A 22181-nucleotide genomic window follows, 5' to 3' on the forward strand; every position below is an offset into this window, starting at 1 on the left:
CTGTAGTGGGCAAAGGGCACTTAAGAACCTGGCGGGTTTGGATGCATATATTGCATATCTGATCTCATTTACTGAGTGATGCTTTTGTCTAGGGATATTTTACACTGGAATACTGACTATAAACTCACTGTTGAGCTCCAAAACCAAACCTTAAGCTGTAGTGATTAAAGTTGTTGAGTTTTGGCCTCTGAATTACTAGTAGCACTTACAAAGCATGAATTTGACAATTCATTACCTTACCTGTCTTCTGAAAAGGAGTTAGGTACATATACTATATGAATATTTATATTACAGAGGTTAAAGTGTATTCATAGTTGCCTTCTTGAACAAAGAGGGAATGAGAGGCCTTCGAGGAAAAAGTAGGAAACTGGCATATATAACACCCAATCAAAAAAGGCACTGAAATAAAGAGTTAAGTTTATGTAAGCCATTAAATTACATCAGCTGACCAGGGTTTATAGTTGAGACAAAAATAAAACCTTTTTTTTTATTTTTCACAGAGCGTCAAAATAGGAACATCCCATGAGAAGCAAACAGGAACTTTATTTTGTGCAAGACAAAGTTCCTAGGAACCCATACAGTCCTACTTGCTTAGAACAAGTGACCTCAAAAATACTACTTGAAGAGAATTTACTTTTTCTCCTAAAGCTACTTCAGAATAGGCCCTCTACAGATTGCTGCTTCTATTTCGTCCAAAGCGAGAATGTGTGGAGGTCTGTGTATCTTATTCCATACATTTGTGCACATGTTCAGTGTGGGTATTACCAGTGAGAACACCATTTTGTACACAACAATAACTAGACTTTCTAAATCTAATCTACTCCTGAGGTTTAAAAGTTCAGTTCAAATTACCTTCTGAAAGTTCAGTTTGAGATATCTTCTCTCCTTAAGCTATTTCCTAGATACATTCACTTAGCTTATCTTATTAATGCGTTATTTCTCCTTCATAATGTAATTTGTTGTGTTCTACAACAGTTCAAAGGTGCCTGCCTTAACATATTTATGCACCATTTACAAAATACATTTATAAACATGATAAACCACGTCTGGACCTTTGAGTCTGAAAAATCAGTAAAATATTATGAGATATGATAATTTTTTATCTTAATACTAGAAATGATTGCCCTGGCAGTGCAAAGACTAGTTTCCTTGCTTTTAATTAATACAAATAAACAAGAATCCTTCTTAGGAAGATTTGTGAGTCTTGCTTCACAACAACAGGGTCCCAGTTCTGTAGAAAGCATATGCATACATCTATTTCACCTTTGAATAATTTCTTTAATATTTAGAAGAATCCAGAGCATAGGTGATTTTTACTAAGAAAAGATTTTAACTTTCTACTTTTAATTCTTCTATTTCCTAACCAAATTCAGGCTTTAATGATTTTAATTTTAAAATTTTGTAATAAAACTTAAAGTGCATGTATTAAAAAACAAGCCAGTGCTTATAGATAGTAAAAATCACTATAAAATTCTGAAAGTTGACCTCAAAGTAGTAATTATAAACAAGGAATTGCACTGATCTTACTACAGTGTCTCCTTCAATGTAATTATATATTTTTAGATTCTAGAATTTTTATACAGTTTCTTGGTTTTGTTGGGGGGGGGGATTTTTTTTTTTTTTTTACAAGCTTTACTATCTTGGAATCTCTTTAAAATTTGCTTATTATTAGGTTTGGGGGAAAAAACCCCAACAATTTAAAAGCATTACAAATCCTAAAATGCATAAATCTTCATATAAATTATCATTAAAAAAAATTATCTAAATAACCTCTAAAGAAAGATTTCCAACCATGATATACTAGTTGCTAGAATTTTTTGACATACCTAATGAATTGATGTAAAGTTGCTGCATATTTTATACACCTCAGTGGTACTGCTGTTCAGTAAGAGTTCAAATTGCCTTTGGATATCACTAGGTGTTGTATCAGTTTACTGTAGTTTAAATAACAAGTGAGCTCAGTTTGGAAAAATACCAATAACTCCTGGCAACAGTGAATTGCTAGGATTAGATACCTGCTGCTTTGCCTTCATTCTTAGCTACATTAATTCCCAGTACCTGAAACAATCTTGTTACATTGCAAAGTTTTTTAGAATAAGAGGAGGGAATTCTGACTTTATAAAGTAGTCTTGTGTTGAATTGTTAAAAAGACAGGAGAGTCCAATGTGTATTGCATATTTAATATGTGCGTATGTCTTCATGTTAATGCTAAATATCAGCATGATCAATGGCTAAGATAAGTTCAAAACACTTTGCACCTAAACAATCATGACTGGCAAAATTACCCATGTTCGCAATTTTTTTATTTCTGCCTATAGGGTTTTTTAATTGCATGAATCAAAATAATTGTACCGAACTGCGAATAACTATATTACATGAAAATAATTATATGTCTAAGGTCACTTCCTATTACAGTCGCTGAAGAATTTTCTAGTGCCTAGTAAGTATGAGGCAGATTAAACCATTCACTGCAATTCTCTAAACTCAAGAACGTGTTGGGTTTTCCAGTATGGCAATATCAAGTGAAAGTTACTATTACTCAATTTCAGATTGGTAATTGGTAACTTGTAGTAAGAGCCCTCTGAAAATCAATGCCATTTTTAATCTATTAAAACTCTTTATGCTAGATGGCAATAGCTGATCACACCATAGTGAAGAAATTTAGTCAGATTAGAACATTTTAAAATGGTTTTAATTTGGACATTCTTATCACCAACAGTTTGCTTGAATGGTGTCCAGAAGCTGGTACATCTGAACCCACTTGAGATGACATTGACTCTTATACAGAAAGCATATAAATCCCAAGGTGCTCAGGGACAGGCACTCTGCAGCATAATTCCTGACCCTCGTATTTATTGTAAGAGGATTCTCATGCAGTTTTCAAGAGTCCAGGTACAGAAAAGTAACTAGAAGGGGACTACAGAAGAAAAGCACAAAACAAAACAAAACATAAAAAAGAAAAGATTGCATAACTGCTCCTTATTTCAGTGGAGCCACTATTTTGGAACATAAGACTGTTCTGATCTAGTGACCAGGATGAATGTCCAGCTAGCCCAGTATCTTGTTTATGAGGCCACTAATCAGTAAGGAAGACCGTAAGAATTGGAGGATGTATGCAATAATGAGCAGTGCAACAACATAAACTATTAGCAGATAATTGACACAAGCACATATATTTACAAACTTATCCAATGATATGGTTAGACATCTGAAAAAATGCGCCCTCTCTTGCAGTTTTCATAAAAAAAAGCTAAAGCTAAGCAGTTATGTGATAGTGCAAAGCTATCAACATATATTCGTAACTTTTCAATAACAACCTCACTTCTTGATAATAAAAGTATTATAATTAAAAAATATTCTTAATAAAGCTCACTTTGGATATTTTAAGATGCTTTAGTATTCCAAATCTCTTACATCATATTAAGCAAAATGCTCAGCTGCTTATCTAAACCAAATCATATCCTAAGCACAAGGGTCTTGATATAATACAAAATATAAATCATAATTACTATTTTCACTTTCACCAGTGATTTTGCTGTGGAAAATTCTCTGCCATTTTCTACCTACAAACAGACTATGAACCTGTTAGACATCAAATCATGATACCATCAAGTTAGCCCATTTTACTTATTATTTCTGAACAGCAAAGAACATAATCTATTACAACTTTTTGTATTATTTTCACTCCTGGAAAGGTTCTCAAGAATCTGCCCCTTCTTGATCCTGGTCTCCTCAGCTAGTCCCACTTATTCCAGGTAAAACTCTGAGACCAGCACTCTCTGGGACATTTTCATAAAACTATGTGAAGTCTAATGCTAGTGCCTAGTGCAGCTACTACAGCTATCTGTCCACAGGAACAAGAAAATGAAAAAACAAAAAAAAAGAACACCCCACCCCCCAACCATAGATATTAGCTATTTCTGAATAGATTGATTCATAGGCTTTTCTTCAACTTGTCATGAATTACAAAGACCCTTTATATCAATAACATTTAAAAATACTGTCTTAACTACATATGTATAAGAAGAATGATACCATGTGGTGAAATTGGTTAATATTATCCAAAAGTGAATTCAGCATATCTTCAAAGAATGTGCTGTTATTTTTTTTAACACATTTTCCTTGGCTGATTAATGAAGAACCTTTGAAACAATTTAATCTATCCATGGATGCGAATGTTAGTTTATATTTTTCAAGGCTGATTACTGAAGAAGCTCTAAAGCAGTTTAATCTGTTCAGGGATGTTAAACAAATATGTCAACATTCATTTTACATTTGTGTCTACCACAGCTAAACTAGAAGAGTGCTGGAAATAGATTGCAGCACTCTTGTTTGCTCAAGGAAAAAAAAAAAAAAAGAGTCAATATGCTTCATATTTTATAGGAGATGCAAACTCTTTTCTAAGATGAATGCTTTTCAGATTGAAGTTTTCAGTAGCTTTACTGTGCAGATTATGGTCTGGCGTTCTGCCATATAATGATATATAACCTTATAGCTCACTATTATGCAAATAACAATTTGGCGAGGAGATCTGAGTGCTTAGATTTTCTCTGAGGACTATAATATATTTCAAACTTCTTACACCAAATTATATTTGACATTTAATTTGAACTCAATTTATGTAGAAAAATAATTTTAAAAACCCTCTTGTGTACATTTCTAATAAGAAAATTGTTATGTTTAAATTTTTCCTTTTTTTTCATATATAGATATATATGCGCACAGTAAGTTTAATTTGGATAGACAGGGAATACACCATTATATAGTCCACCATATATGGAAGGGTATTCTAAGCAGTGACTGCTTAGTATAAAGTAAAATAAATATGGGAAACAATAGCAAAAATGTTAAAATTCATACACGCATCTCCTATCAATTAATTCTTACAAAATAAGACTGACAAGTACATATGCATTCAACCATGTTGTACAGGGAATTAATACTAGAGAATGGCATATTAAACATAATCAGGTTCAGAAGTTGGTAATTAATCTGGGAAAGGTCAGTTCTAAACTGCACTCTTCCTTTCAGACCTCTTAAATTTAGCTAGCGGGGTCACTACTACACTTATGGTAGAGATCATTCAGTCTCCATCCTAGCCCTACCAAGGACACCAAGACTTAATCTGGCACACAGGTTTTTTTATACCAACAGCTCAAGCTCTCATTTCAGAAGCTGGTCTAACTGTACATGTGAATATTTATAACCTGCAAATTCACAAACACTAAATATCTCTATCACATTCTCTTTCTATATGTATGTGTTCAAATTGTGAAAGATTTGATTACTTACTTAGAAGTGTTTACTCTTCTATAGCTTGGCCTCCTGTTTATTATATTATCTTAGACTTAAATATTTATTACCCTGAATGAGCACAGTCAAAAGTCCATCATATCAAGTCACAATCATATCTCTCTGAGGTTCTAGGATATTTGACATTGTGTTTATTTAAGTTTATATTAATAAATATACAGAAAGACACAACACAGGGAATAGAATATCAATGTCACTTAAAAGTGCATGGTTTCTCAAACAAAGGTGGAATGTGTCTTAAGTCTTCATGAAATTCATAGAAGATCTGACATAGAGAAAACTGTAAAAAAAATACACAGACAGTGTAATTGAGAAAATCCTTGTAGCTCCATACCTCTGACATGTCAAAATTAATCACATATTGATCATTTGCATACCTTTGGGGCCAATGGATAAATCCTTAACAAGTATTAGAGAAGTACTTATAAACTGTTTGGGACCATAGTTGGAACATTGACCAGATGTTGCAGTTGAGTATCAGCCTATATTTTGATGGATAATGATTTGGGCATGTGTTTTTCAGAAGTTTTATTTCTAGGGATATCCCTGAGGTACAGTGTGTACAGTTCTTTAAAAAGTCCTGTATTCAAGGCAAGGCAGTTCTCTCAGTCCAATGCCGTGTAAACCAATGACTGAGACAGAGGATAATGTAACAACTGGAACAAGGTGGTAGAAACTAACAATAAGTAAGTCTAGGCAGAGAATTGGAAAGTTTCTAACTACCAGACAGAAATGTGTAGATTAATACCACCATGACCAGCAAAAATAATTAGTTAAGAATAAGCATATCCTTGAGAAATTTTAAGTAGTTTTCAAGATTTTCAAAGACCCAGTCTTGGACTTTATAGATATAGGATGCTGTGTATCTCAGTTTGAGTTAAAATGTTGAGTTTCATTCAAATATAATAAGAGTTAAAAAATTATGAACAATGAAGACCAAAGAATACTGTCTTGCACTAATAAGGAAATGGGAGAAATTGCTGGGGGGGGGGGGGGGGAACTAAGACCAAAGAGGGAAGGACACAGCTAAGTGTTTGGCAGCTATAAAGCGCTTCACCTTTACTTTTGTCTCAGAAACACCAGGCCTTTTTGCAACCTTGTATGTTACCTTGGAGGTTTACTGTACAAAGTAAGAGAACAGGCACCCAAGGTACCTTGAAACTGCTGTGTAATGTAAAATCTCAACTAGTTTCTTCAAAAGTTTTACATATCTTCCTCTGCACAAAACACAACAAAAATCCAGTTTAAGAAGTCCCCGTCATCATTTATCCCTCAGTCTTTGTTGCTAATATTTTGCTTCTATGCAGTAATGATCCTCAAACATCGGCAACGCCACTGTAACCTGTGGCATGTGGGGGGAACACTATTTCCAACCACTCCAGAAATTTTGTATAGGAATTGGTTCGGTTTGGTCATGATAATCTTTTCAATCTTTCACTGTTCACTTTCCTTTCGGACATGTCAGTCACAGTATTTCTCTTCCAAATATTTCTTAAGTCCCCCTAGCATGCATACTTTCATCCGTTCTATCTTGAGTGACATTTTTCTGTCTGTCAAGCCACGCAAAGGGATCACTACATTTTGAAAGGACCTCTATGTTTGATGAACTCTTGGAAAGATTAACAGAAAAAGGTATTTCAACATTTCCCAGTGGATGGTTTAGGTAATAGGAAATGGTAGATGGAAACACTAAATTTAGCATAGAACTGATTTTTTTAAAAAATGTAAAAATTGCAATTTGCTTGGATTTTATGAAGACTTCTGTTAAAGTTAACACTGAATTTGAAGTAAAGTGAAGGTTTAAAAAAACCCTGGACAACAATTCTGTTGTAAGTTACTGTTTGGGGCAAATGTGTTCTTGGACTGCTACAAGCATCTCTGTGGTAATGCAGGATTTTTAAACACTGTGAATACTTATTTTATTATGGCAGCCTTGCCAATGTGTAATTATCTAAGGGTTTCTCCGTGACTGTGTTATTCATTTTTCAAAGGTTTACAGTGTGGCCAAAAATTCACTCCTGGGAGAATCCTGACATTCTAACTCTTCACTTGAAAGAAAACTTTCTCTTGGAAGATTGCTCTAGACAATTGGTCATACTTAGACTGGGGTGGTGCAAGAAGCACAAATCCCTCTTCCAAAATTTCTGTTTGTATTATTAGGTCCTAAAATACAACCTTTAAAACAATTATTAATTTAATCTTGCAAACCAAAACTAATCCTCCATAAATCTTGACCTAACGACATGCTAGAGAGGTAGAACTCAAAATGGCTAAAAGACTTTTCAGTTCATCTACATTGATACCCATTGTTCCAATATAGCAGTGCCCAAATAATTCACATTGAAACTGTAGCAAAATCATGCTTCTGGAAGTTTGAATAAAAGAGGAAAAATGTAACTGAAGCTATGTCTAATTCTCTGAGCAAAAATAATTTGTGGTTTTTCTGTTTTGAAAATCCTTAAATAAAAATTGTGAGTTTCAAATAACTTCAGTATTCAGTCATTTAAAACTGATGTGTACCTATAGTAAAAGAGAGAAAACATTTCCCCCTGTCAAAAAGCTCAGTAGCATGCCATGAATTTAGGGGAAATTATTGTGATTACAGTCTGTAAAATAGACCACGAGACCTCATCTATCTTTAAAGACTGATTCTGAAAGTGATCTAGCCATGGCAACGCACGGCTGAGAGCGTTAGTCAATGCAGCACTTTATTTAGCTAGATTTTTTTGTCTTGCCTAAGCCAGATAATTAAAAATAGCTAAATAATGCATTCATTATATTCATATCTGCTGTGTACACGTACTCACACTCAGTCTGGAGAAAGGTAGAAAAATCCACAGGTTTGTGTGGGTATTTGTTGTACTATCACATAATACCATAAAATAAATGGTACAGACAGCTTTAAAATCTATTTTTTACATCAAAACCCCCAGGAATTATCATATCTAGAATAGGAAACTTAACTTCCCCCTAATCTAGGGCAAATGACAAGTCTGCAGGGATTGACCCACCAGATGCCTTATATAAATGAAAAGCATTTTCTACTCCCATATATACTGGCAGAAAAAAGCACAGATTAATCAAATGATGCTGTTCTGACATTAACTCAAAATACTCTATTGGATGATAATCTCATCATTAGAACTAAGCAAATAATTCACAGCGAATAATTGCCTCAATAATTTTCCCCCTTATTCTGCTCACACAATGTCTGTGAGATGACTGCAGCTCACCTGAGTTGAATCACCATTCACTTTTATTCAGTTATTTTGGGGAAGACTTTGGAATATTTCAACAACTGTTATTTTATTTATTTATTTATTTAAGTTTAAGCTCTAACTATTCTGCTGGATACAGTTAGGTACTGGATGAGCGTAAGCCAAATAGAAGTTCTTGTGAATACAGTTATTTAAAAAGTCCTACTCTGGCTAAGAACACTGCTTTCTCCCACCCAGCACATTCTCTCTAACCAGGAAAGCCACTGAAACTGGGTAGAGTAAGCTAAGAGAAATATCAAATGCATCTTCCTTATTGTCTCTTGTTTATGTATGCTAATTATTTTCCCCTTGAATATATGAAGAAAAGCACAATACTCCATGTGTCTTCTGCTAAAGAAACAGACCTATAGACACACTCAGAAACAACATTAAACCAGGAAAATTGGGGTAGTGAAGAAAGTAACATGGACTGAGAAGGTAAGATGCTTATAAGAAAATCTGTTGTTTAAAAAGGGAAACAAATCTGAAGCAATTTTTTAGTAAATGCTTTGAAATTAGTTCATACAAAGAACTGATGTTGTTATTGTAACCTATGGGGTGGCTGGCTGCACAGAATCCAGATACTGTGCTTTTAATTACTCATTATTAACAGTAAACTCAGATTCAAATGATGAATAACATTAAGCATGCAGTCAGCAAAAATATTCCTAAGAAGTATTATTTAAGCAATTAAGGATAGCAGTTAAAAAGTCTGCAATGTTATGCACAATTTATCAATGGAATATCAAGTTTTCATGCAAAAGTCCATTCTAGGGAATGTTTACTGTGTGCATATCTGTTGACAGTCCAAAAAAAGCATAAAACCATAAAAATCCTAAGATGTCGCAAAGCAAATATATACAAACTCAGGATCAAAATTCCAGTTAAAATAAATCATAAATACAAAGGATTTCTACTTGTATTGTCTTCCATGATGAAAGCTTGCTTAGCAAAAAAGCCAGCAAATTTAATGGATCACTACTTAATAAGAACACATCTTGCAGTGATCTTGCTTTATTAAATATGTGACACTGTTGGGAATGTAATAAAAAAGTGGTCTGAAGTAACAACACTGTCTGACTCCAATTACACAAATCCTAAAATTCAGACCTACCTTATGCCTAGAGAGACTATCTGGGATAGAATTGTGTATTTCACATTTGGGAGTGAACTTCAAAACATACAGAACTAAAAGGATTAGGTGATAAAATCTAAATCTAAAAATGTGCAATATTTATGGAAGTAATCACAATATTGTGATTCCGTAGACACAGGATTTTTTTGGAATCGTAAATTATTTAGAAAGAACATAGCCAAAATCAGGTAGTTGACAACTCTGTCCATTATTTGGTGACTTCAATGTTTGTGTTAGTTACACATACTCTCTCTCAAAAATGTACCAATATTCAATCATCTAGTGACTCTCTTGGTATAGTAAGAAAGCAACGTTTTAATGTGCTTACATCAGAACTAATGCTAAGCCTATCTACAGCATATTTTCTAAGCCTAGATCCACAACAGGATTTGATTTTCACTACAAATTATTTAAAACTATCCATTAAATTTCAAAACCTTGAGACTACAATGTGCCATATATCCATGTTTGTAACGGAGCAAACCACAAAGACTGCAAGCTGAATGACACTGAACTGAGTATAAAATATTTATCAGTAAGGTAGTCAAAGAATGCAGAAAAGTTACTTTTACTTTTTTGTGAAATATTTGTTCTTTGTCAAGCAAGGGTTTTGAAAACTCAGAAATGTTGACCAGTTCTATAATTGGGCAAAACAGGTTATTATGATTTCATGAAAACGCATACCTTTTCACCTGTTCACATATTATACCAGTTCTTATCATGAAGATGTACAAACACTTCTACATTAAGATAAAGATGGCAAAGGACTTGATCTCTGAATACAGTAACATTGTCATTTCAACTTTTATCACTGAGGACCTTTATTTATTCACTCCTAAACAGTAAAAGCCGTAAGTCATGCTGCTTTGTGAATCTCACAAATATAAGGGTGCTTTCAAAAAGCATGTTATGCAAATTTTTACCTCTACATAAATAAGAATAACAACACAGCAAGTCTTAAATATTCTCCTTTCTGAGATACATCCAAACACTTGAATATTGTTATATTCATGCTATAGAGGAATCAATCTCAAAAAAAGGCGACTCACCTTCAGATTATGTTACATGGCTCATCAGCTGCTGCTACTATAGCAAACTCAAAAACTAGTATTAAATTTCTGAGAGCTGCTAATACAACATGCCTAATGGGTAATATAGGTCAAGCACTAAAACAAACAAACAAATAAACAAATAAATTTCTTCAGAATCAATACAATGATATGTGGTTATATAATAAAAAAAGGGAGGGGGGGAGTGAACTGTTTGTCTTCTGGGCATTAGGTTTATCCTAAGACACTTAAACGAACCCATTAAATCCATTTGCTAACCCTTCATTATCACCAGAATGTGCTTCTCTGGAAAGAAACAAAAGAACCAGTCTTAGAGCAGAGTGCCTGGAAGGATATCTTCCATGCTTTGTCTTCTGCACTTGGTGAGATTCAGGTTCAATGTAAGGAGTTAGATTTATGATTGCCATCCATACACGTCCTTTTCAGTAGCTGTATAACAAGGGATTACTTATTTTCTCCTAAATTTTCTTCTCCTTTTCTTTCCTTTTCCCCTAGTTGTTCATACCAAATCTACTTAACTCATGGAATGAAAAATATCCTCAATGGCTTCAGTTACTTATAATGTTGGAATATGCTTAATTAAGTTTCCCTTCTTTCAGTTTAACTATTACATAGGGATACATGCCACTCATTCCAGCTGCATAAATGCTTTTAGGAAATATACCACAGCAGCAATAACATCCCTGTTTTACTAAACCAATTTTTACTAATCTCTACATGTAGACCATGAAGAATACTAATTATGAGATAGAGGCTCACCCACCTCTTTCATCCCAAGCAACAATGTCCCACATTAGAAAGACAACTGGCAGACCAACCTCAAAAAAAGGACCCAAAACCCCAAAACCAAACCACCAATCCCCCTGAAAAAAAAAAAAAACCAAAACAAAAAAAATGAGAAAACGATACAGCACCACTGATATTTTCATGGGGCTATAAAATGGACAGGCAATTATAAGGTGTCAATAATTCCCTAAGAATTTCTGAAATTTAAGTGGACTCAGGTGCTAAGTTCACAGATTTCAGACAGACTAACTAGCTTTCAAACTATTTTACAAGACACTTCTGTGCAAGGATGCACCATGTGGAAACATCCATCGTCTATGATCCTTGGAAAGATTTCTTCAGTCTGTTAGCGATAGTGGTCTTTGTGATGAGAACAATAGATATTTTGGAAATAGAGAAGTCACACAAAGTTGCAGAGCTCATAAGGAAAGAGGAACAGATGGTTTCACTAATGAGTTTTCTAAAATACACACCCTGTCCTCGGTGGACACAGTGCAGTAGCTAAAATGTTCTGGCGATTATTTTCTTAAATGATTAGACCTTTTCTAAGCAGATTTACATAGTCAAATTGTATTAATCTCTAAAAATAAATAGGCAAAAAGTTCTGGGTTTTTTTTTTGCTTGTGAGAGGTAGTTTACATATTGTAATGCAATTCAAAGATACCAACTTTTTCTTCATGTCATAGCAGGCTCAAGACAACCATGAGACTGAATTTTCACACTGTTAATAAATCTTCCATAATAATTTATGAAGACCTATTGAGCTCGCTGATGTTAGGTATCAACAAATTGCTGTTAAAATTGTCAATAAAGGCAACTTCAACTTTGGGGTGTGGGGGGGGAGTGGTTCTTTTTTTTTAATTTTTATTTACAGCGTACTGTACAGAGGTTAATTTATTCTTGTAAGAAATTGAATCAGTTGCTGTTTCTTTGGTAAACGAGTATCACGATATGCAGTTGGTAACTTCTCCTAGAAAATAATTAGTTCTATAGTATTCAACTTCTTAACAACAAATTAATATCAATTGTATTCTTAGCTTAATATTATTAAACAGTATTTTAAATTTGCCATTATTATGAACTTATAAGACATTGGAAAGCCATGAAAAACTTTGGAACTAATTATCTGAATTTTTAAAATGGTTGCTGAAATTTTCTTTCTTCATCTATATGCATCTGTACGTTTGTTGTGTCACTTTTTTCCTGTACAGTATCACTATTCACATTTCTAGGAAAAAAAAAAGAAAAAGGAAAAACCACCAAAACCATAAAAACATGGTTCAGCAAGCAATCACTGTGTCTTTATCTTTCAGTGTCCTGCAAATACAACTGCTTGGAGGCTGGTTAGTAGTTTTAGCCTTTTACTGTAGACTCTTATTACCATATTCTTGCTCAAAATATGATACTGACTACTATTCTTTGCTTTCGCACTTAAAAAAAAACAAACGTGTAAACAAATGCAAGAACATGTTGCCATTATTTGCTAACCACTTTTTGTACTGCTTTGGAGATTACCATAGTGCCTCTAAGGTGGAGTAATGACATTTACACCACCACAAATGGATCAATTGTCATGGGAGTGAGTTTAGAGCTGCCCTAATTTGCTTCTAGGTGAAGTGAAGGACTGTTGTCAAGCACAGATCCTTCTAGTATGGAAATACTTGGACCACGTGTTACAACTGAGAGGTGCCATTCAGCAATGCCATTACTCTGAATTCTGTGGGAGAATTCTCTACTAGCAGGTGTTTTGTATTGCCACACCAGTTTAAAGGGGATGCTTTGTGGTCAAGAAATTTTAACATTGGTAAAACCTGACATGTTTCTTAGGATAGCAACTGAGTTATAAACCACATGATTTAATACCTGAATTTTATTATTTAGATGTACATTTTAATAAATGTTCACTGTAGCAAATGGAGGTAAATATCTGCATCCCAACGTTCAAGTGACACATGCTATGCCTCCTGTCTCGCTGTTTAATTAAGCATCTGCTTTGTGTGGTCTATGCTTTTTGCTTTCAAAATCCTCTCTAAATCTTAGCTGCAGACTTTGCTGTTGTGCAAGAAGATTATGCAAAAAAACCCAAACAAACCTCTCAACTTGCATCATAACTTTTACATAATCACAAATTCTATTCTAAATTCCTGGTTCTTTGAATTATGAATACAGGATCTACAACTTCACAACTGTTTCCTGTATATAATTAAAGCAATCAAGTCGCCCTTTGCTTGCTATTTAGGCTAGAAGGAGTCTAAGGTGAGTAAGGGAAGTACGTGAGGTGATTCTGTATCTCAGCAGTCGAAGCAAGCTTTGATAATCCCATGGACAAACACTACATTTAAGTGGGCCAGAATGAAAGCAAAATTTAAGACACACACACATACTGTCACTCCTTAACCTATAAACTGGGGAAACCTAGGATCTAATGTAGAATACTTGAAATAAAAAAATTCATTACAGGTTAGGGTGAAAAACCTTCCCTGATGATAGCCAATTTGTAGCAGTCTTTGGAATAATACATCCTATTTATCTCTGAGAGATAAAGGTATCTTCAAGAGTATGCATGGCCAGAAAAATAGGCACTTGGTACTCTCAGACTTTAAGTAGTTTTGGGAATACCAACTGCTAGGCATTGAACTATCTAAAGAATTTCAATATTGGGCAGTTTAATATCTTCGCACTTGTATGATAGCAGAGGAAAAGCTTCAAGGATCCAAGTTTGGAATTAAATGACTGCAGTAGAACTTCCTCAGTTAAGGTAAGTTTCTATGTGCATCAGTTGTGAAGATAAATCTAGCTGAAATGTGACAGAGGAAAAAAAACCATGAAAACTTCTTTTAACTGAAATTGTGATTTTCTATCAATTTTTAAACAGGCTCTGCCATAACATGTTAAATACTAGCCAAAAGGCAGATTAGTAAAAGTTAGTTTTCATGGTGGATGGACAGGTTGGTTACTTTGCCTGTCAAGTGAAAGTATGAAATAAAAAGAAAAAAACAAACCACCAATACATGCTTTCTCTGCAATGTTGTTAAAGGCTGAGTAAAGTATATGAAATATATTTATCTTTAATGTGCCTGATAAGAACAAACCTTTCTTTTGTCAGTACAAGATGTCACAAGTAGGTAAACATAGTGAAATACACTGCAAGTTATATGATTCAGTGTGCACCAGTTTCAAATTATTTATTGCTTAGAGAAACGTACCCTTGCTCTGTGGAAACTGAAGGAAAAAAGAAAAAGAATGAAGAAGCACTAGCTGACATGCCCTCAACTTTTCCCAGGCAGTCTAATTCAAAACCATCACCTTTATTTTGTATTACAGTGTTGGAGAATTTTCTCAAGTATCCCATAGTTCTATGGACCCCATTCTGTTCTATGAATTTAATTTTCATTTTTTCCTTCAGTCTTACCTATAGTGAATAGTTGGCACTAATTTTTTGATACAAGTATTATTAAAAAAAAAAAAAAAAAATCCAATTATGAGTTTTACAGACATCCCCCCCCCCCCCCCAAATTCAAGACAGGAATATGCAAGAGCATTTCACCTCTAGTTAGAATATACTTGATGGTTGTCAAAAGAATCTGTGTACTGAAGTGATATTCACTCTCTCCTTACACTAGCTTTTAGATGTGGCATTTAGGAACATCTCAATGTCTTGATACAAAATGTAGATTAATTTTAATACTTCATAAGCAAATCACTGTGCTTTTTGCAAGTCTTGCAAAGTAGACATTCCTCAATGCTGTTGAAGAATATGGCTTGGTTAAAGTACTATAGCTCTTAAATTCACATTTTTCTACATTAATTATTATTTTATCAGCCATTATTTTCTGTTAGACTGTCCTTGTTCTATATAACAGGTAAAAGAAAATATGAGAAAAATATTTAGAACCTGAATCGCTGAAACTTTCAAGCTACAACTTAGAAGTACTGACCCAAACTACAAGTTTTAAAAAGTCACAGCTGTGTGTAATTTATGTGCAACTTAGCACTTCGATGTTATGGAAACTGCATGAATAAGTAAAATTGTATGACTACAATCAATGAATACTAAGTGATAGACACTCCATTTCTGAGCAAGTTTTTACTGCGTGCCTCAAGTAAGGTGGGGAAGAAGCCACCAAATGTTGTGTGAGTTGAACCATTAGAGAAGTACAACAATCCTCTAAAATTAATTGCTTAGTGTCATACTGTTATTATAAAATGGAAATTATTGTATGAAGGAAATGATCATATCTATGTATTCAACAGGCTTTACAGCATTAGAGGTGTCACCTCTGGCAGACAATCTGGCAACTCCCTTGGGGTCAAAAGTTCAAAAGCTATTTCAGAAACGTCCTTGAATCTAGTGCCAGCTCCTTTTGCTAACCAATGACTCCTAAAATAGAGACTAAAACAAAGACTTGTTGCACTAAGGCTTTTGCTAGAATAAGCTCCTATTTTGATGCTATTTAGCTGTAATTAGAACAAAGAACTGGCCATTAAGTAGGTGAAGCAGGTATTGACAATGTTTTATAACTAACAGTATGCAAAGGGGTACCAAACTCAGATTTAACCTAATTTAACACTCAAAAACAGAGCACGCAGAAGATTTCATAAAACTATAGTTATTGTGGAAAATATGGCAGTAGTTCATAATTGGATTAGAATCTGAGTCTTATAAAGCTTCTTACTTTCTGCAGCGAGAATAAATAAGGAGGACATTATATATATGGATTTTTCTGCAAGAAATTAACTGCATGCTCCAAGCACTAGACTTTACAGGCTAAGTTGTCGCAACAGCAAATTACTTGAAACCAGTTCTGAGGGCAGCTGGTTACATACTTAAATTTCTGTAGTATATCTATATCCCATATAAACTAAAAAAAGAGCATGAAATGAAGCTGGTTTCAATTCTTTAGACAAGCTGTCTTGCCCAATGTATAAACAAACTTATGTTAGGTATTAACAACAGAATTGTACTTATTCTCACATAGATTCATGAGATCTGAAAGTATGCTCATTCTAAATTTGGTAAGAATACTTCTTATTCATAATTTAGAACAACTTTGTTATAACAGCACTACTGTCAGGTTAAGGTGCTATATGTGAAAATACCATGCAGGAATTTCAAAAAGGCCTCCAACGGATAAACAGTAAATGAACTGGACTAAAGGATGAATGTGAAAAGTTTTATAAATTGCTGAATCCATTCCCCTGGGAGAGACATTATAGGGAAGTCCTTGTATGTATTTGGGAGCTATTTATTGATCTGGGGAATTGCATGGAAAGAGTGAAGGAAAAAATAATGTTTTTCTGTCTCAGTTGCTTTTTCTTTAACACCACAGTAAAGTAAGTTGAACTACTTATATCAGCTATTAAAAAATGTTTTCATAGGAAGCACATTAGAGCATCTCATTGCTTTATGAAGTAGCTTTTGATAGTATCATAATGAAAAATGAAAGTTTTTACATTTTTGGTTTATGATCAAAGAATTTTATTGATTATAGCCACAAGTCCTACCAGACCAAGATAAAATAAACTACAATTCATATTAACAATACTCCAGACAACAGTATAAAGTTACTTATGCTCATTATCAGTGTTATCCCAACAATTTAAAATTAGCAATAGTTATGTAAGAGTCCTAGTGACTTTTGTTTCCTAAGGTGAACAAAATTTTTAAGATTATCTATAGGACAGTTACAAAGATCAAATGCCACATTGCACTAACCAAGGAAATGATAAATATAATCTCAATGGATATTGTAGTTGGATAGACACAGAGATATATCTGGTAGACTGTGGTTGAAAGATACTCAGAAATAAATGAACAGAAAACGGAAATGCTGAACAAGCATAATCTGTCCAAGCCAAGGCAAAAAGGCATTTGGTTTAACAGCTCGTCCATTCTAATACCTATATTTGAACTTTCCCATGGAAAAAAGAAATAGAGACACCATTATTGGCTCTCTAAAAATAAAGTGATGAAAATTCTAATAGTTAAATAATATCTGCTCTGGTCGTAGTTCTTCCAGTTCACGGATATTGCTAATAAAACTGACTATCTCCTCTGTTAGTATCACTGGTAGTATATTAATATTTATAGCTTAGCAAGCAGCATAAAGCTAACAATTGTTTACGGTGCAGGGGACACAGAAAATGCAGTAAAAGAAGTCTAGTTTTCCCGAACAATGGTTCATATATAAAAACACATTTTCAAGGAAGACTGTTCAAGCTGAGTGGAAACATATTCATTATGAAAGTCTGCATAACATTTGGGAAGATTTATTAATTTATTTCCATCCAGCTTTGAAGGTAGTAGCTCCTTCCAATATTTCCTGTGGGAGTGAAGCAGTACCCACAGCAGAGGAAGATAGATTTAGATATTGCTTAACCTACTTGGACATACATAAATTCATGGGACCACGTGAGATGCATCTGAGGGTGCTGAAGGATGTGGTCTGATGTCACTGTGAGACTATTCTCTATCATCTTTGAAAGACTGTGGCAATCAGTGGAAGTTCCTGATAAGTTTCTGATCACTGGAAAATGGAGGGCAAAGCAGAGGGCAAAAAGGAAAATCCCAGTAAGCACAGGCTTGTCAGCCTCATCTCAGTTCTGGGGAAGGTTATGGAGCAATTTTGCTTAGAAACCACTTCCAAACAGATGGAAGACAAGAAGGGGATTGGGAGAAGCCAACCTGGGTTTACCAAGGGCAAATCATACCCGACCAACCTCATCACTGCTAGGATGAGGTGACTGGCTCTGTGGACAAAGCAAGGTTGGTAAATATAGGATACCTTGACTTTAGTAAGGCTTTTGACACAGTCTCCTATAGTAATCTTCTCATCAAATTGGTGAGGCACAGGCTGGGTAAGTGGACAACAAGGTGGGTAAAGAATTGGCTGGCTCAAAGGGTCATCATCAGTGCTGGAAAGTCCAGCTGGCAACCAGTAAAGAGTGGTGTCTCTCAGGGATCAGTACGGGGACCAATACCGGGAATTGTCTTCAATAATGCAGGTGCGTGATAGGACAAAGTGCACTCTCAGCAAGCTTATGGATGACCACAAATTGAGGGGCAGCAGTCAATATGCTGGTGGGCAGGGCTGCTATTCAGAGGGACCTGGACAGACTGGAGACATGGCTTGATGGGAACCTACTGAAGTTCAGCAAAGGGAAATGCAAAGTCTCACATCTGGGATGTAACAACCCCATGTCCCAGGATGGGCAGGTGCTCACTATTAGGAGGATGTGGCTGTGTGCTCCCTCTGCCACCCCTCCCCAAGCAGACCTGTATTTCCCATAATCCTGATCAAGTGATAGCCATCAGTGGCGATTGTAATGGATGCATCTGGTTGTGATGGCTGCACCTGGCTCAAACTGGTTTCAGGGAAGACTGATAACAACACAAAAGCCAAGGGCGAATTTGAACAATGCGCCCACCTAAGCACAGTGCTGGTCAATGTCCGACTCAAGCCAAATTTGGAAGAAACCAACATCTGTAGTTGGTATGCCAATATGGCCACAAGTGAATTATCTTACTCCATAAATAGTGGACAGCCCAGGGCCCATTGAGCTCTCCTGCACGCCAGCGGGCTGCACACCAGGATCTCCCCTTGAGTAGGGACACCTCTCAAGGTTACTCCTCGAGGTTGAGAGATTCCTTGCTGCAACAGATTCTTGGTAAGTGATTAATAGCATGCAAAACTTTGAAATCTTAGCGAAGTGATATAAAAGATTGATTGCGCATATATATTCCTTTAGATATAAACCACTGACCAAGTCTGGGACTAGGAGTGGATCCAGCTGCACCTAGACTCCTCTCTGAGAAGGAGTTTAGAATGTAAGGGAGTCCATTCTGAACCTCAACAGGAGGGTCTCCCTGACAGTTTTGTCTGACCCTCTCCTCTATGCAGTAAATATCAAGTGAACCTTGCCATCAAATCTTGTTAAACCACTGTCACATTTACTACCAAACTTTGTTAAAACACTGTTTTGTATCAGTAAACATACTGCTACTTCTCTTTTATGAGTGAAGTGCGTCACTCCCACCATGACAGAGGAGGCTCTTCAGAAAAAGACCTGGGGGTCTCAGTAGGCAAAAAGTTGAACATGACCCAGGGATGTGCCCTTGCAGCAAAGGTAGCCAATGGCATCCTGGGCTGCGTTAGCAAGAGTGCAGCCAGCATGTCCAGGGGAGTGATCCTTCCTTTCAATTCAGCACTGGTTAGACTGTCAGAGTATTGTGTCCAATAAAATTGGACCTCCTGGGCCTGAGTTCTGGGCCTTCCAATAAAGACACTGACACACTTGAATGAGTCCACTGGAGACCACCAAGATGGGTGGGGGCAGGGGAATACTTGAAGAGATGTCAAGAGGTAGGTTTGTTCAGCCTTGAGAAGAGAGAGTTAAGGGGACACCTTATTGCTGTCTGCAACTCCCTGCTCAGAGGATACAGAGAAAAGAGAGGCACTCTCTTCTAAGAGGTGCATAGGAATATGTTGACAGGCAATGAAAACATGTTGGAACACGGGAAATCCTGATTAGATATTAAGAAAAAATTATTTATTTTTACCATTAGGGATCAGAATACCCAGAGAGATTACAGAATATCCATCTTTGGTGGTGTTCAAGACCCAACTGAACAAGTCCTGAGCATCTTGGTCTAACTAGACCTACTGTGACCAAGGGGTTAGACTGGATGACCTCCAGAGGTCCTTCTCAGACTAAGTTGTTGTATGATTCTACAAGAGGAAAGGATCTTAAAACAGAGGGGAAAAAAAAAAAATACAGAAAAATCCATGCTACTGATCCATCATTTGGTTTCTTTTGTTGGTTTTTTTGGTTTGTTTTTTTTTCCTTTTCCTCCAAGTCAGTATTGTTATACTAAACATTAGTCTGAGCCTTTATTATTAAATAAAACATTCCTTTATTCAAATGTAATGAAAAGCTCATTATGACTTTCCAGCTACCAGTGCAAACAGTGTACTTAGCCAAATGGTAATTGTATTGGTCTTCCTTCTATTCCAATACTGCTCTGAAACTTGTGTCCCTCAAATGAATAATTACCTACAAAATAATTAAATGTTGCTGATATGGTCTACTCATCCCACTTGTACATAGAAACAGCAAAGTCTGTCTTCCCTGAAATCTATCTCCGTCATGTTGGATAAGCTTACTGCCCATCACAGGGCTGGCATCGATCCCTACTCAATTACAGATGAACATAGCACCATATTAAAAGACAAATAAGGTTTAATTTTAATCACAGACAGCCTGTAAGTCCATGTTCCATTATAGATTAAAAGAACCAATTATTCTTAAAAGTAAAGATTTAATGAAAGACCTTACTAATATACAGACATATTGCTCCCTCTGCATTCTAAGTCAGACTCTGCAGTACTGGTTGAAATTGCTGCAAACAATCTAAGCAAGCCATGGGGATGCATCTTGGAGAAGAATGTTTTTTCTTCAAATCACAAATACACTTTCTCAACAGGGTTTCTTTTGTAAGATTTCTCTTTCAAAAGTGTGAAATCACAGACCATTTATAGACAACAAATTAACTCTGTGGCCAGAGTTTTATTGTCACTAAGACAGAGTAAATGCAAAATAATTGCATTGAAGCAGACAGAAATTCCAGACTAATGACACCAAATGCTGCTGAAATCACTTTATCCCAGATTCAGAAAGGTAGTTAGGAGCCTAATTCTCATTTGAATTCAATGGGAGTTAGGCACCTACACATCTCCGAATCTAGACATTATAGTCTTCCATCTGTAACAACAGGAGTTGGCTTGCATAATTAACTCAAGAATCTAGGTCATCAGAATTCTTATTTTCTTGCTATTCATTCTTTAGTACTAGCTTCCAATCTTCCTTGTTTATTGAGTTACTATAATGTTTGTGAGACTGTGAACTAATAAAAATGTAGCTATAGAATGCTGTTGATACTAGCTCTGAGAATGTGAAGAGATAAATGTGTATTTTTAGAGAGACATCTACTCACTGAATAATCAATGGTGTTGGTTAGTGCTATGAATGCAATTCCACTTGTACTGAGAAAGCACAAGAAGTCATATATGCACAAACATAACATCTCACTTTTTAAAGCTATTTTCATATAATGCCATGCTTTTGTTTAGGAATTTTATGTATACTGTTCAATCCGAAATGCTTTAATGCATGGTAAATTCTCGTCTTGATTTTCTAAATTTAAACCTACCTTCTTTAGAAGGGTTAAAATGAGAGCATTATTTACCAACATGGACATTGTTATATCAATCTTACAACTACCATTCACAATTAATAAAATAATTAATACCAGGACTCACTTTTCTATGAAATACCAGTACTTTATCTGCCCCCCTAATCTGAGGAAAAGTGTACCAAATACAATACTAATTAAGTCTGCAGAACGAGAACCTTGGAAAAAAAAATGCAGGTGTTTCTCAAACATTTTAAGGATCTTATATCAAAAGGTCATGAAGACTCCTGATGATGATAGACAAAAGAGTTGGGAAACCTTCTCAGCTACTTCCAGTCAGTCCTTCTTGGTTTTATCTTGCTAAATTCCTTTTGTTTCTGTCCTCACTGATCCCTGAAGGGAAAAAATCTCAGGCTTCTTTACACTTG

Source organism: Aquila chrysaetos, chromosome 22 (genome assembly GCF_900496995.4).
Source record: "Aquila chrysaetos chrysaetos chromosome 22, bAquChr1.4, whole genome shotgun sequence".
Classification (NCBI taxonomy): domain Eukaryota; kingdom Metazoa; phylum Chordata; class Aves; order Accipitriformes; family Accipitridae; genus Aquila; species Aquila chrysaetos.